Source organism: Pelodiscus sinensis, chromosome 2, assembly GCF_052426305.1.
Source record: "Pelodiscus sinensis isolate ZL-2025 chromosome 2, ASM5242630v1, whole genome shotgun sequence".
Taxonomy (NCBI): domain Eukaryota; kingdom Metazoa; phylum Chordata; order Testudines; family Trionychidae; genus Pelodiscus; species Pelodiscus sinensis.
In genome coordinates this window covers 80,106,438-80,122,429 of record NC_143053.1, presented here as the reverse complement: position 1 = coordinate 80,122,429, position 15,992 = coordinate 80,106,438, and the positions used below count along the sequence as shown (strand labels likewise).

Sequence of the window (15,992 nt, the reverse complement as noted above, 5' to 3'; positions counted from 1 at the left end):
CACTGCAGTGATTGTTATGGTATGCTAGTCCCTTGTGAATATCCAGCAGCATGTTTTGTGTACCACATACTTGGAGGTATGCACTGTCAGGGCTTCAAACATCAGGCTCTGTCCCTTCATGGCTTCCCACTACACAGGTCAGAAACTCCTAGTAAGGAAAGGAGGATTGTTTTACGGTAGCTGCCAGAAAAGAGAGGATGCCAATGGCCGAGGCATAATGGCTTGAACAGTTGAAACAAAGTACCAGCAGATCAGCTGAGAGAACAAGCCCCAGCAGAGCCCCTCAGTTGCCTCTTCATTTCCATTAATGCTACTCCATAGGTCCTACCATCCTGACCTCAATCCCACACTTGATGATGTGAGTATATCTGCACTATCTCATGGAACGTGCAGCCACCTCATGCCACCCTCTTGCAGACCAACAGCAAGTGTAATAACAAGACAATAAAATACAATGTAATACCAAAAACCTTTGTCATTTCTACAGGAAAGCCCCCCCTCAGAAGTAACATCAAGAGGATAAGAAATGCACTAACATATTTTTTATTTATCTAGGCAGACCTTGATGAGACAGCAAAAACTGGATATGCTTAAATTGGAGTTTGTTCCCTTCTGTATGCAGGCTGCCATATCCTTTCCTGCAGACCTGCAAATTATCTAGGGGGGAGGGTGTGAAATATCTTATGACTATGATGAAACTAATTTGAATTCTGTGGTAACCTGCCTTCCTGCCCAAAGGGGCCTGATGGTGAGCTTGTTGCATCTTCTGAGAGAGAGATTATTACAGACTGCTTTCCACTGCTTTGCTAGTGGTGTCTATGCCATCAGAACAGCCAACTGGGTCAGACCAAAGGTCCATCTAGCCCAGTATCCTGTCTTCCAACAATGGCCAATGCCAGGTGCTTCAGAGGGAATGAACAAAACAGGTACACATTGAGGGTATGTCTACACTACCCCCCTAGTTCGAACTAGGGGGGGTAATGTAGTCATACGGAGTTGCAAATGAAGCCCGGGATTTGAATTTCCTGGGCTTCATTTGCATAAAGCCGGCCGGCGCCATTTTTAAATGCCGGCTAGGTCGGACGCCGTGCCGCACGGCTACACGCGGCACGGACTAGCTAGTTCGGATTAGGCTTCCTAATCCGAACTAGCTGTACACCTCATTCCTATTAGGATAGGAAGCCTAATCCTTCAGTCACTGACTCGCAGTCCTACTCCCAACCATGAGCCTGCTCCCAGTAGCAAGCCCTGGCCTTAGACCCAATCACAGCTCCAACTCCCGACTGTGCCTCCCAGGGAAGTGCGCATCAAGTAAGGGGGTGGGGGTGTGGACAAAAAATTTGGGAATGACTGGTTCCGAATAACATTCTCTAGTACTTTCCAACAGAATAAGAGCCATATAGCAACATATTGGGTAATTTACGCACTTTAAAGTTCTTAAAGTGCTTAAATTAGCACTTAGTTTAAAATTTAAATTAAAGTTCTAATGCTAAAGTGTCAGTGAATGTTTACATGGGAGAATATACATGTTCTTTGACACCTTGGCATTAGTCTCTCCTCTGGCTGTATCTTCAGGGAAAAAGATTAAATTTGTTAAATCCAGCACATATGTATGTTTTAATACATTAGAGCATCTTCCTGGAATCTCCAAGGTCTTAATCTTTATAACTTCTCACAGCTATTAGCACAACCTGGAATCTGTCAAGTACTATTGAAACAAAGATTGTGCAATTTAAAACGAATTTTCAGGGGAGGAGAACGACTGATTTTATTTCATTGCCAGAAGGAAACAAATTAATGGAGGTATTGAGGGGGAAAATCCTGAGATGTCAACAAACTCCAGTTCTGATCTAACTATAGTGATATAATTCCACTGATTTGAATAGCATTATTCCTGAATGTACACCTATGTGATGAAAATCAGGCCCACTAGAGCTGGTGGAGAAGGGGGATATTTTCATGCTCTTTTTTTTTTTTTAAATCTTTCTTTTCCTCTCATATCTTTGCAAGAATCAGAATCAGGCCCCTGATTTTTTTGGGGGCAGACATGAACCAGTTACTGGGTCCTACCCCTTGAGGTGTTAAAACTACAAATGAATGTCCTGGGCTGGTTTAGAATATCATTGTGATGGACACACAGGGGACTATGGGCTCTTTTCACATACACATCCATTCCACTAGTAGTAAAAAGACTGCCTGGCTGGGACTCTCACAGTGGTGCACATTGCCCTAAACCAGGGATGGGGAACCTAAGGCCCAGGGGCTAGATGCAGCCCCTGGCTTGCCTGGATCCAGCCCCTGAAGTTCAGGGTTCCCCCCAGCACTGGGGAGTCCAGGCTGGTGCTCCAGCCTCCTGCCATCCCCTGTGGGGCTGGAGCACATGAAATCTACTAGCCTGGGACTGCTAGGCTTTAGGGAGTGTTTTTCTCCTTCTCAGTCAGAGGCCATGTCAGTGAAAGATTGGAGGTTTTTTTTTAATTGTTTGGTTGTTTCTCATTTGTGTGGCCCCCAGCTGATTTTTCTGTGGGTCAGCAGCCCGTGACTCTAAAAGGGTTCCCTTCCCTTGCCCTAGACCCTGCTGCCAAGAAATGTAGCAAATGTAGCTAAGGTGATTAGAGATACCATAGTACAGTGCTCACCAACCAGGAGATCAGGATCTACTGGTAGATCTTGGAGCCTCAGACAGGTGATCCTGACAGGTTTGGACAAGAGGCTATCAAGTGCTGGCATTTCAACTGCCCTTTGCCTTGGAGCTGCCTCCCGCCATCGCAGGGAGCCTCCTGCTTTCTGTGCAGGGCAGGGGAGGGAGAAGAGGAGCACTGATGTCAAGGTGCCCCCCTCCCACCCTGTATCCTGTCTCCACAGAGCAGAGAGGGGGGGACAACAGGGCTTGGGATGGAGTTTGCTGACTACTTTAGGGAGTGGTGCAGGGCCAGGGCAGCCCCACTGCACCACAACCCAGAAGCAGCCTGAGGTAAGCAGTGCTCAGTTGGAGCCCACATCCTGAAACCCTACCCCAATCATGAACCTTCTCCTACATCCCAAGCCCCTGCCCTAGCCCTGAGCACCCCTGCATCCAAACACCCTCCCAAAGCCTGCATCTAGAACCCCCTCCAACACCTCATCGGCTTGCCCCAAGCTCAGCTCAGAGCCTCTCCCACTCTCCAAATCCCTTAATCCATTACCAGAGCCTGCACCCCAACCCTCTGCTCCAACCTGGTGAAAGGGAGGGAGGATGGGGGAGGAAAGGAGGATGCAGTGAGCAGGGGTGAGGCCTTAGAAAGGAGGCACAAAGGAAGCGGGGCAACGGTATTTGGGTTTGAGGTAGATCTTAGATTGCACTTAAATTCAAAAAGTGATCTCATGCTTTAAAAGGTTGGAGACCACTGCCATAGTACATCCTGCTATGGTACCATGACTGTAAATTAAAGCTGACTTCCCAAGCAGAATAGTCAGGTGTGGCGAAATACCACTCATGTTTCCCAGAGTGGAAACTGGACTCAGTGTCTCTAATGGGAAAGTTTCTGATAAAAATTTTGGTGGTAATAAACAATTTTTATACTTACAAGAAAATCAAAATGTTTACTGTCAATGATTGCTAAAATGCTACATACTGCCTAAAAATTTTACACTTATTGTGGAGAGCAAATTTTAAAATCAGAAGTGTGAGTATTCATATTGGTAGCTTGATTCTAAAAGTCACACTTATCCAACTGGGGAGCAGAATCATACCGCAGGTGTAAACAGGCAAATTGGGGAACTGAGCCCAGAAGGAAGCAGTAGCTACACAGCATATTCCCACTTCCAATGGATTTCTCAGAAGCTCAAACCTACCTGAGGAAATAACAATACTCACATTGTGACTGCATTGCACTTCATTTTTTGATCATTAGAGCATTAAAAACATTGTAGTCTTATGCACACCATGGTAAACAGAGAGCATAAAAAAACCTTGACTAGAAACATGTAATAAATCACTTCAAAGTTAATTCTTTCCAGTGCAGGTGATAAGTTTATATTTTAACCATCAGTGAGGAAAATAAATCAGATCCATAAGGAATAATTACATTGCACATACCTGTGTGTGTTTTAACTGATTTGGCCTCAGATGGGAAGGGGAAAAATAAAATAGTATATTTATAACACTGTGTCAACAAAATTACTACACAATATCCTTGAACAGATCAGGCCTAAGCAACATCAGAATCACAGTTTCAAGAGCTGGATGAGGAGCTTACTCTACACCATTAATGTTAATTTTCAGTCAATTTGGAAGCACTGGGGAAGTTCCAGAAGACTGAATGAAAACTAATGTGGTACCAGTTAGTAAAAAGGGTAAAGAGGTTTACCTTGGTTAGCAACTATATTACCTTGTCAGTCTGACATCGATCCCAGGCAAGATAAGGCAGCAGCTGATCTGGGACCCGATTAAGAATTAAAGAAGGAGAATGCAGTTAATGCTAATTATAATTAATATTGGTTTATGGAAAATAGATCCTGTAAAAACTAACTTGATGTCTTTTGTGATATTAGAAGTTTGGTTGATAGAGGTAAGGATTGATATAATACACTTAGATATCTGTAAAGCATTTGACTTGGTACTAAACAACATATTGATTATAAAATCCTGGGAAGCAGTGTCCAGCATACAGCAGCTCCCACTGAGCCTTTTATTTTTAAATGAAAACTTAGTTTCTGAATCTACCCTGTGACCACATAAATATATGAAGTGACGGGTATTTGGCTCATGGATTGCATATTTGACACCACTGTTTTAGTAAGTCTTTAGATAAGCAATAGTACTTGCATTGCAGACTGTCCAGGGCAGGACACTTTTATCTAAACAAGTACCATTTGTCATAACATGGTAGCCTGAAGAATTATTTGACCATTGTGTCCTCAGCACACTCCAGATGAATATACAAGAGAGGTAGTGAAAATCAACAGGTTCACGAACTTACATGATGTAAGGTATCCAAACTGTTTATCTGACAGTTGGTGTTATTCATGGAAGTAGCTTTTCCAGATCCACTGCTGAGATTAGAAACGTTCAGATGTACATTTTCTGTGTTTTTATTGAATTACACTACTCCTTACGGAATTTAATTTCCTTTGAGGTTTATTTGCTGAAGCAGGATGTATAAGGAAAATAGCAGCAGCTTGCTAAATCAAAAGATCAAGCTGTCCTATTTAACTTATTTCAGTGATGGAAATTCTGATCAGAATGACTTTAAATAAAGTTATCCTGATATAGATGAAAGCTAGAAACAGATTTTGCACTGAAGACACACCTATTTTACAGCTGCTAAATAAAAATGTTTGATAATAAAACACTGACTATATAGGAGTGCAGAGAGAGGTATGTGGAAATAGCCTAAATTCATTGCTGGTTTAACTCCAGTAAATGGTTTTACTCAAGAAATTAACTGAGCCCACCATAACTGTGCCAAAAGTTGGTTATTGCCCCCGTAGTGAAATAAAACTAGTGAGTACACAATGAAGACCAATGTGACCAAACTGAGTTCACTCTTTGTGAGACACAAGGATAGACTAGAATGATTGCAAAAGAAGGGAAGTATACTTCATTCTTCGAGCAAAGCGCAAAAGAGAATGTTGTGCAAGCACTGCATGTTTCTTTTTAATTATGGACTTCCATGCAAAATACAAAGAGCATTGTTCAGGGATAGAACACATGAGCTAGGGAAATTCCAGTTTCTCCAAGTTTTATCTGGGATATTGTTTTGTTCTGAAAGTGAGATGTTTTTTGAAACAACAGTGATTATCTGAGGATTAATATACCCACCTATATTTAAAAATATTAGATTGTGACTTGCAAGGTTGGTTAAAAGCAGATAAGCAGCTTTACAGATGCAATACAAATACTGTGTCACTAAACTTACTTTTATTATGGTAAATATAATTATATTCATTTAGCCTTACAAAAATGGTCATTGAAAAGAAGGCAAAAAGCAGAAAACTAAATGAGGAAATAATTTATCAGATTTCAGCATGGCCAAAGGCTAGCAGGGGGGAGGAGGAGGGTGTCCCAAGGTTCCATACTAGGACCAAGTTTGCTTAACACATTAATAAGCTTGAAAAAGGAGTGACCAGTGAGAAAGACAACTCAAAAAATATGAACTATTACCAGAAGAGGACAAATTTACAAGCAACAGGATTTTAAAATAGCTACCGAAGGAAGCACTAGTAGCTGCTGTCATATCCCTGAATAATAAGCATTGGTGTCCTCCTCTTATATAAACAAAGGAAGGTCAGATCTTGTCTCTACATGGCCAGGAGACCCTCAAGAAGAGCTCAAATCCTCTGGAGGTGGAAAGGGTCTTGGAATCTCTTTGGAGTAAATGCTCCAGGCCTGTTTCTCCTCTATTCCAAATCTGCCTTATCAACAGCCCACCAGAATTCTGTGCTGAGCAGGGCTTGATATGCACTGTTGTGTGATAAACTCCTCAGCTCCTAACTTTCTCTACTGTACTAGATGAACTGCACTGATTCTGCTACAAGAGGACTCTCTGAATCTGCAGAGGAAGAGGCAGAATTGGAATGCAAACAAATAACATTTCAAAGTTTGTTTCTCTGAGATGAAAAACACTCCCATTTTTCTTTCAAGCTCACTCCTGTGTTGCGAGTGGTGAAAAATGATAGTTCTCTTTTTCGGACTTGGCTTAATACATTACCACTGCCCAGCCCTGCAATACCTGCTCAAAAAAAAACTTAAGACATTTTCATCAGCAAATGATGAGCAGTAGCAAATGCTGAATAGGGCCAAATCATGTGCATCTTCTGGAGTACCTTGAGGATTTCCCTGACTGTCAAGATTCCCTGTAGCAGAGGATTTCATCCACTTTGCTGCATCACCCAGGCTTGGGCCTGGCCTATTTAGCAGGTTATTCTCTATGCTGTAGTTTGCATCAAAATTCTCACTGCCCTTACTCTGCTACACAACTCATCATGAAGAGAGATCTTAAGCTAATTCTGATAGTGTTATTTGTGTGTGTGTTATCTGAATTTGTTCATGAAAATACTGAGCAGCTTTTGATAGCTACAGGGAGGTATGTTGTAAATTCTCTATAATGAATACTTGTAGACATGAATGTTTGCGCATACTTTTACCAGAAGAGCAAGTCTGAACCTGCACCATTTAGGTTGTTTTACTTTAGATTTGTGCCACTTGCTGAGTCTTTTATTCTTAGGAAGATTCTCTGTGAATGTTACATAGATTGGAAGAGTTTACAGAGGATCATTACTGTGGCTTTAAAGGAGTGAAACTGGAGGGTGATAAACAACTGCAGGGAGGTTTTTTTTTCAGTTTCAAAGCAACATTGCAGTGGGTTCAAGTTGAAGCAGTGTATCTCTGTGATGTCCCCTTACAGTAGTCTCCTTTATTACAAAGTACATCAAAAGGGAATATCTGAAACAAGAGAGGGGACATCTCAGGTTTCTCTGTGTGCAGGATGAAGCAATTGTGTTGCCTTCTTTAGTAGGAAGGAAAAACCAAGCACATTGTAACCTTGCAACATTGATTCCTGACAATATATTTTGGAGACCTGTTGTAAGTTAGTGGGTTTAGAGGAGAAGTCAGGTCATTGATTTCACAGTTCATTTTTAATAATCACATGTTGCCATGCCCCCTGTTTTATGTTTTGACTGAAATATGGCAGCACCAGATGTCCTTATCATATTTGGCATTATTTCATTACTACTCAGTGAATCACCAAAACCACTTCCTGCAGCAGATTTACCTGTAAATCTCTTACCCAATTACTGACCAAACCCAGCCCTGCCTAGCTGTATGAAATCATAGCCTGAGGTTGTGTGACTGCATGCATAAACAGTGCACATCTGTCATTTCAACTCAGATGTACTAATCTGCTTGCCTTCTTCACAGTTAGCGCCTACTTTCCAAGTCCTTTATATTTGCTTCTCTCTTGCACAGGAAAACGTGTATTTTCATAGGTCTCATACTAACACATCCATTCCTTTCTTGTAGCTCTCCTGATCTATGATTTAAAAAAAGCGGGGGACACATTACTCAAGGGTGGTTAAAAGGAGAGAGTAATTTTCTCTTCACTATCCACTATATTTCTAATAGCTATGATTAAAAAGGGGATCTACAGCAGTATAAATAAATAGTGGGGTTAGATCCCATCACAAACAAATCCACATCTGTTTCTAACTTAGGCCAGTATCTTGTCCAGAAAGAATAGGATGATTTTTTTCAAACCAAGATACCTAATGTTAGGCCACTAAGTAAAAGTTAAATGAGCCTAAGTATGTGTTAACAGCCTAAATGTAGGTACCAAAGTACCAGATGGTTTCAACAAAAATACTGGACACACTTGACATTACATCACAATCTACATTACATCTTATTTAGAAAATACCGGACATTTATATTTTCTCATTTATATTGTCTCAATTTGTTTCCTGAACAGAAAGCTCAAATACTGGACTGTCCAGTTCAAAACCGGACACCTGGCAACCCTGTACCAAAAGTATATTTTTAAGGGTGCTGAGGCTCTCAATTCCCATTGATTTCTATGGAAGTTGAGGGTGGTCATCATCTCTGAATATCATGCCACCAGATTTGAAAATTCTGGCTCATATGCTTACTGGGAAGAACATACAGGTTTATAAGGAAGGACAACATTTTATTGAGAACTCCTGGTTCCCGCATGCATGCAGCTTGAACAAATATGACAAACTTGGGGCAGTTCCCCAAATATCCTGGTGGCTGGCAGCAAGAGCCACAGTAGCTCTGTTTGAATCTGTACCCTCTATATGGGAGGAAGATTGTCTCTGGCAAGTACGGTGGTTCTATATAATTATGGACACACTACCCATATCTGTCACTTCCCGACTTGCCTCACCTCCAAAACCCACCAGCACTGAAGCATAAGAAACCTGGCAGACCGATTTCACCAGATTTCCATGTGCAGGCCCTGAACATCCACTCTCCTCCCTCTCCTCCCTCTCCTCCCCTGCATCACATTTGCAAAGAACAGTTTAGAATCCTTGAAGGGGTCTAGAGTAAAGTAGGATTTGGCCTTGATGTTTTGTTTGCTTGTGGTGAAGATTTACTGTCATCTAATTATAATACACCTATGTTATTTATTTAAAATAAATGGTTTTCTTCCCTGTTTTTCTCTGTATTGATGCCAATAAAAGGCAAACCTTTTACACTAGTGCATCTTCTACATATGTAGTGAAAGATAATTGAGAATAAGATCTTGCTGTAGGTGACATGGATATATCATACCCCCAGCCCTTGATAAATTATTTTGCTGGAGGCTACATCATTCTATTAAAGTAGTATGATGAGAGTTGATTGAAGCGTGAATAATTTACCATCTATAAAGCCTAACTGAACTGAGTTGAGCTACAGCATGTTGGGCTAGCCTTTGATGCAGACTGGTTGGACAGGTTCCTGGTCTGCTGAGGAACCGGTTTGACAGGCCTATTATGCCAACAAATTCTGGTATGATTCCATGTTCTACAGAATGTAGAAACCTGCCCAGCCAGTTAAATGAAAGACATATTAGGTTATCCATTGCACATTGTATGTATCTTAGGTACAGCAGATCTCTTCTCAGCATTCCCTAGTGTGGTCCACAGTCTGATATTTATGCCTGAGATTTATAACTTGAGGAAAAGTCAGCAGGAAATATTCAGCATTCCCAATCAAGAACAGAACTTTTCACACTTAAAAAAAGGTGAGTTTTAAAAGTCTTTTTAAAATGTTGAACTTGGGTAAGAAACCCAATTTAGAAAATCAATGTTACCACATTTAACTTAAAGATGTAGAGTTGCTGTTTCTTTTAATGCATCTAAATACCACTAACTCCAGCTTCGGTGGTTGTTGGTGACAACATTTTTGTATGTATAACTTTTGACACTTCTCTATGTAGCTGAACATCAGCTGTTCTGCCTATATAATATTTAATAGAGAGTGTCATCTATTAGACTAAATGCAGGAGTGGGAGACAAGTACTCCCTGAATCCCTATCGAGGTTCTGCAGTTTACTTGGTGGGGGACTTGGAAAAGTCACTTATTTCTCTGTGTTAGTTTTCTTATTTGTAAAATGTGGTGATAATATCTAACTGTACTTTGCCACAATGGCCCTGTGCTATACAAGCACACAGGGTTGATACTGTTATATTGCTTCTTAGACCAACTTTAAAACTTTCCAGTTTTATGGAATAAGTTAATTCAAAAAGCTTGAGTTAGAATAACCATAACTGACTTAGTGGTCAATGTTAAGAAGCCTGCTGTTTCTTATATGTAAGACACTTACTTATTACACATCACAACATATTTAAAGTAATTCACAGTTGCAATATAAATAAAGCCCAAGTCAGAACTCCAGATTCATACAGCCCTGAAAATTGTGAGTGTCTGGAATCTGAGTATATTCACAGGTTGTGTCACATAAGAAGAATAAAAACAGTATAGAAAACAAAGGCTTATGGAATCTGGTCACTGATTAACTACTGGCGCTCAGAAGTACTTAGCTGAATAGAAAGGAATGAAGACAGGTTTTGTCATGCCTGTTAGGACAAATAAGTCTTAAGCTGAAGTAAATGTGAATCTTCCTATCATCTATGTAACTTTACTTTTGAAAACAATCCTAAAACCACTTCCCTGTCCCTGGGAAGCTTATTTGAGTGTATCTTTAGAGAAATAACTACAGGTCTTACATGAGATCTAGTGAAACTTTTGTACCTAGTGGACTCTGTTTTGGAGCAGTTTATGGGAATGAGCTATACAGAGAATAGGAGAATTGAAAATAATCTCACAACAGGAATTCTCATCCTAGCGAATGTTTACTACATTGGAACTCCAGGTTGATATAAAAGTGAACAGTTATCTTTATTACTCTGTGATAGAATGTCAGTAAATAGGTTTCCTGAACATCACAAAAAATGCTGTGAATGACAGGATGACGTGACCTTCTCGTTGGCAGCACCATGTCTTCTTGATAAAACAAGATGTTTTCTCCAAAGTGCGGGGAAAATGGAACAGCAAAAGGAAACGCTTCTCAGTCTCCTGGAGTGTAAGAATACTGTTTAGAAAAATTTATTCATTTTTAGAGGCTAAAAAATCTGTAAGTGTCCTTGCTGCTGAAAAAATTGTAAAAACATTAAGGGAATCTGTATATTAAGAATATTTTTCCAAAAAAATATAAATATTATGCCTATAGGCTACGTCTACATTGGCATGATTTTGCACAAGAACTCTTCTGCGGAAGTGTTCTTGAGCAAAAACTCTTCCAGAAGAGAGTGTCTACACTGGCATGTGCCTTTGCACAAGAGATGTGCTTTTGCGCAAGAACATCCATGCCAGTGTAGATGCTCTCTTGCGCAAGAAAGCTCCGATGGCCATTTTAATCATAGGGCTTTCTTGCACAAGAAATTCATGTTACCTGTCTAAACTGGCCTCTTACGCAAGAACAGTTGCTCAAAAGGGCTTATTCCTGAGTGGGAGCATCATAGTTCTTGCGCAAGAAGCACTGATTTCATACATTAGAATGTCAGTGTTCTTGCGCAAGAACTCACGGCCAGTGTAGACAGTGTAGGCACTACAAAATCTTGCCAATGTAGACACAGCCATAGTGTTGGGTGGTAAGTTCACAAAGCACTTTTTCCGGAAAAGCATCCATGGCCAATGTAGACGAGCTTTTCCGGAAAAAAACCCCGATCGTCATTTTCGCAATCGAGGCTTTTTTGCGGAAAAGACTACTGTGCTGTCTACACTGGCCCTTTTCCGGAACAGTTTTTCCGGAAAAGGACTTTTGCCCGAACGGGAGCAGCATAGTTTTTCCGGAAATACACTGACAATTTTACAGTAGATCATCATTGCTTTTCCAGAAAAGCAAGTGGCCCAGTGTAGACACAGCTCTCTAGTTTATGGCAATTGCATGGCATTATTTTCTAGTAGACACATCATAGTGATGAGTGCTGTATAGATAAATCAGTGGTTTTCTTGTTCCACTTTAGGTAAGTAAGGGTATGTCTGCACTACAAAGAAGATTGAAGCTGCCACTGTTTATCTTTCAGGGTTCAAATTAGCTAGTCTAGTGAAGACATGCTAATTTGAACTGAGAGGAGCACTCCGGTCAATGTGGGTAGTCCTGCTTCCACAAGGATTAAGGGAAGTTGAAGGGAGAGTGTGCTCCCTTTCACTTCCTGCAGTGTGGACAGCTCCAATAGTCGAGTTAAGGTACTTTGAATTCAGCTGCGCAATTAACGTAGATGAAGATGCACACCGTAATTCAACCTTATCCCATAGTACAGAGTAGGCATACCCTAAACTTGCAAAGTGCAGAGCACTGTTTGTGTAGTACTGAGCATGCTCAACTTCCATTGCAATCAGAACCTAGCCTTCTACTCTTTAAATTCCCTATCTGTTAAATAACAGTGGTAAAACTTTGCAAGGTTGTTCTAAGGTATAATTAATTAATTAATATCTCCCAAGCATTTTCAGATCCTTAGATGACAACCACAATAGAAGTTCAAAGTATTATTATTGTGTTCTCCTCACAGCCGTGTATTACTTGTATATGCCTGCAGCACTGTTATATTGAAATGGCTATCATCAAGCAGAGTTCACACTGTAATATACTCTATAGTTTTGAGGGGGTTACCTTATAGACTATAAATTACGCCAGTAGCCCTTCATTTTCCAAAGTTAGAGCACTAGAACACAGTACAGTTTAAAAATTCCAATTAAATAAATCAGACTTTCAAATGATACTTTCCCACTCATTCAGAGTGCCTTTTTTTGGTTTGAGGGTTTTTTTGGACAGGTGAAAGGGAATGTTCCCTGTAAGCTGAGTGCTTGGGAGGCCACCCAGGAGAGAGTCAGGTGCCACCCAGCTGATTAGTAGAGCATCCATAGTCAGCAGCATGTGTTTCTATTTGTGGTGCACATCATGCCTCAGTGCACCTTACAAAATGTATTCTGCACGTGGATGGAAAAATTAGAGGGAATATTGGTGTGAGAGTGATGGAAAGGTAAGTATTATATAGTGGGGTAGGTTTTCCTGTTAAAGTTCTAACATCTTAATAAAGGATGAGAGTAAATGTTTATGATTTTGCAAAGCTGGGGTAAATCAAATCTGCCATTAGAACAACTGCACAGTAACATATTTTGCACTTTTGATTCTTCTCTCTGGTCTGTGTCTGATGTTAACATACACTATTATTACCAAAATCTGTCACTCTTCTACTTAGTCTTTGGATGAGGCATGCTTGCCAAATATTCCAAGTTAAGCTCCAATGGTAAGACAGAGGAATAATAATTGTGTAATCAATGAAGAGGATCAAACTGGTAAGGAAAAATGGGGATACGATAATGTAAATGGTTAACCAGTGAGCCTGGGCTTATTGGTAAACCTTCATGGTTACTTGCAGCTTTGCCCATTCCCCGTTGCCTCTATATCAGAGACAGCAGAGTGGGGGTTGAGCAGACAGTGTTGTCACCACTGGCTCCCACTTGCCACTCCACCCCAATGCAGCAACACTCGGGGAATGGGAGCAGGCAGTGCTGCAGGAACCAGGACTTGCAGAGAGCCAGCTTAAAAGCTGCCTCCCCTCCACTTTACATGTAAACACATTTTAAAATCCCTACTCCTGGCAGCAGCTTTCACCTCTCACACTGATGGAGTAATTATGCTGATGAGACAGTCTCTCCCGTTCGTATAATGCATCTCCACCAACAGCATTATAGCATGGTAGTATTAACTTGCCCTTTGCTTTAAAAGTAATTATGGATCTGGTCCATCTAGCACGTATAGTTATTCCTACCTTAAGTAATCACATTGAAATCACTGTAATAAGTGCTACACTTGGCATTGAGTATGTTCAGGTCTGGGCACTACATAACTGTAGGCTGATGATGCTACCTATCAGTGTTAGTAATGTAGGGCACATCTAAACTACATTCCTCTTTCGAAAGAGAAATGTAAATGAAGCCAATCAGAAATTCAAATGAAGCGTGGATTTTCAAATCTTGTACTTCATTTGCATAATCGTGTGAGCATTTTTTCAAAAAAGGGTTTTTCAAAAAAGAAACTGCAGTGTAGATGGAGTTTTGGGGGGTGAAAAAAACTTTTTCGAAAGAACCTGTACTCCTGAAAAAATGAGTACAGGTTCTTTCAAAAAAGGGTTTTTATTTTTCCCCAAAAGAATCCCATCTAGACTGCGGTTTCTTTCTTGAAAAACTCTTTTTCGAAGAAGCACTCTCACGCGATTATGCAAATTAAGCACGAGATTTGTAAGTCCGCACTTCATTTGAATTTTCGATCAGCTTCATTTACATTCCTTTTGAAAGAGGAATGTAGTTTAGATGTGCCTGTAAAGTCCTATGACTTATGTTCATTAAACTGGCATGATATAACTCATTCCTAAGGCATGTGGACAGGGAGGGAACACCCATCCAGCATTTTCTCTGTCCATGTTTGTCCACTGTGCTAGAAAGAAAAATTGAAAAACTGATGCTGACTTGTCTTCAAAAGTGCTTGGAAAAACCCTGGAATAGAATCAAATGATGGTGGTGGAATCACTCCTTCCACCAGGAGCAACTGCTGTCAGTACCACAGAGCTGGAAACAAGAACTCTATCTATCTGCTGCTTAACAGAGGAAATTGAGTGGCTCAGCGATTGCCAGTTTCTAGTCTGTTTGGTCAAATGCCATCTGCTGTTTCCATCACTTGATGGTTTGGTGATCTCAGTCCAATGCCCTGTGGAAAAAGACTAGCTACAAAAGCACCAATAGAACTGAGATTAATGGACATCCTTATGGACTGTCTTAATAGAAAGACCAAAGTATTAATTGGCCTGGAAAATGAATTACATATTTACCTTGGATGTGGATCCTCCAGGTCAGGGAGGTCAAAACACACTGGAAGTGCAGTGGGAAGAAATGTACTTAACTTATGTGGATAAATAGAGTATTTCATTTGCTAGAGTGGTTGAGCCAGTGGCTTTTATGAGCACTAACATGCATACACACCTTTTAAAGTCAAAAGAAAGCATTTTAAAGGGCAAAATAAAATTCAAATGTGGATTTTTCCAGTTACTTAAGATATGTAATTCAAAGTTGTTAATTTTTCCATGTAAATTTAAGTTAATAAAAGCAAGGAATTCTGAGTTACCTGCCATAGCTGTACTGCACCCTCACCTTATCTATAGGTCCACGTAATGTTCTAAGAATGCCTACTAAACATTCATGCAGCACCTAAGCTACTGGTGCAATAACAGGCTTTTCATTATATTAGTGCTTCTAGGACCAATGAAAGAATAGTATTTCAACTAATAGCTTGACAAAATTGTTGGTAAATCCACCCAGTAACAAGGATACTAATATCTACTGTATATTTGAGAGACTATGTCTATGGGTATTTCTACACTAGCCCCCTAGTTCGATCTAGGGAGGCTAATGAAAGTGACCAAAATTGCAAATGAAGCACGGGATTTAAATATCCCGAGCTTCATTAGCATGTCCCCGGCCGGTCGCCATTTTAGAAATTGACTAGCCCGAAGAAACTGCCCGTGTCTACACGTGGCAGTGAAATGGGATTCCGAATTAAAGCCCTAAATCGAATTAGCTGTTATTCCTCCTGGAATGAAGTTTAACAGCTAATTCGATTTAGGGCTTTAATTCGGAATCCCATTTCACTGCCCCGTGTAGACACAGGCAGTTACTTCGGGCTAGTCAATTTCTAAAATGGCGACTGGCCGTGAACATGCTAATGAAGCGTGGGATATTTAAATCCCGTGCTTCATTTGCAATTTTGGTCGTTCTCATTAGCCTCCCTAGATTGAACTAGGGGGCTAGTGTAGACTTGCCCTGTGTGTCTGTTCAAAAACTGCTCCTAAATGTCTCAAAGGGGCAGCCGTGTTAGTCTGTAACTTTAAAAAAAAGAGTAGTCCTTTAGCTCCTTAGAGACTAACAAAAATATATATATGTATGACTC

At 40.6% G+C, this 15,992-nt stretch overlaps 1 protein-coding gene across 2 annotated transcripts in view; it reads left to right on the top strand.

The window, feature by feature from the left end:
• The first annotated feature begins 9,538 nt into the window (after positions 1-9,538).
• Positions 9,539-15,992, top strand: part of RBBP8 (RB binding protein 8, endonuclease) — a 110,938-nt gene continuing 104,484 nt past the window's right edge. For both annotated transcript variants that reach the window (XM_075920885.2, XM_075920886.2), the window contains exon 1: positions 9,539-9,728. The gene's annotated coding sequence lies outside the window, so the exon portion shown is untranslated. The remainder of the gene's footprint in view (positions 9,729-15,992) is intronic.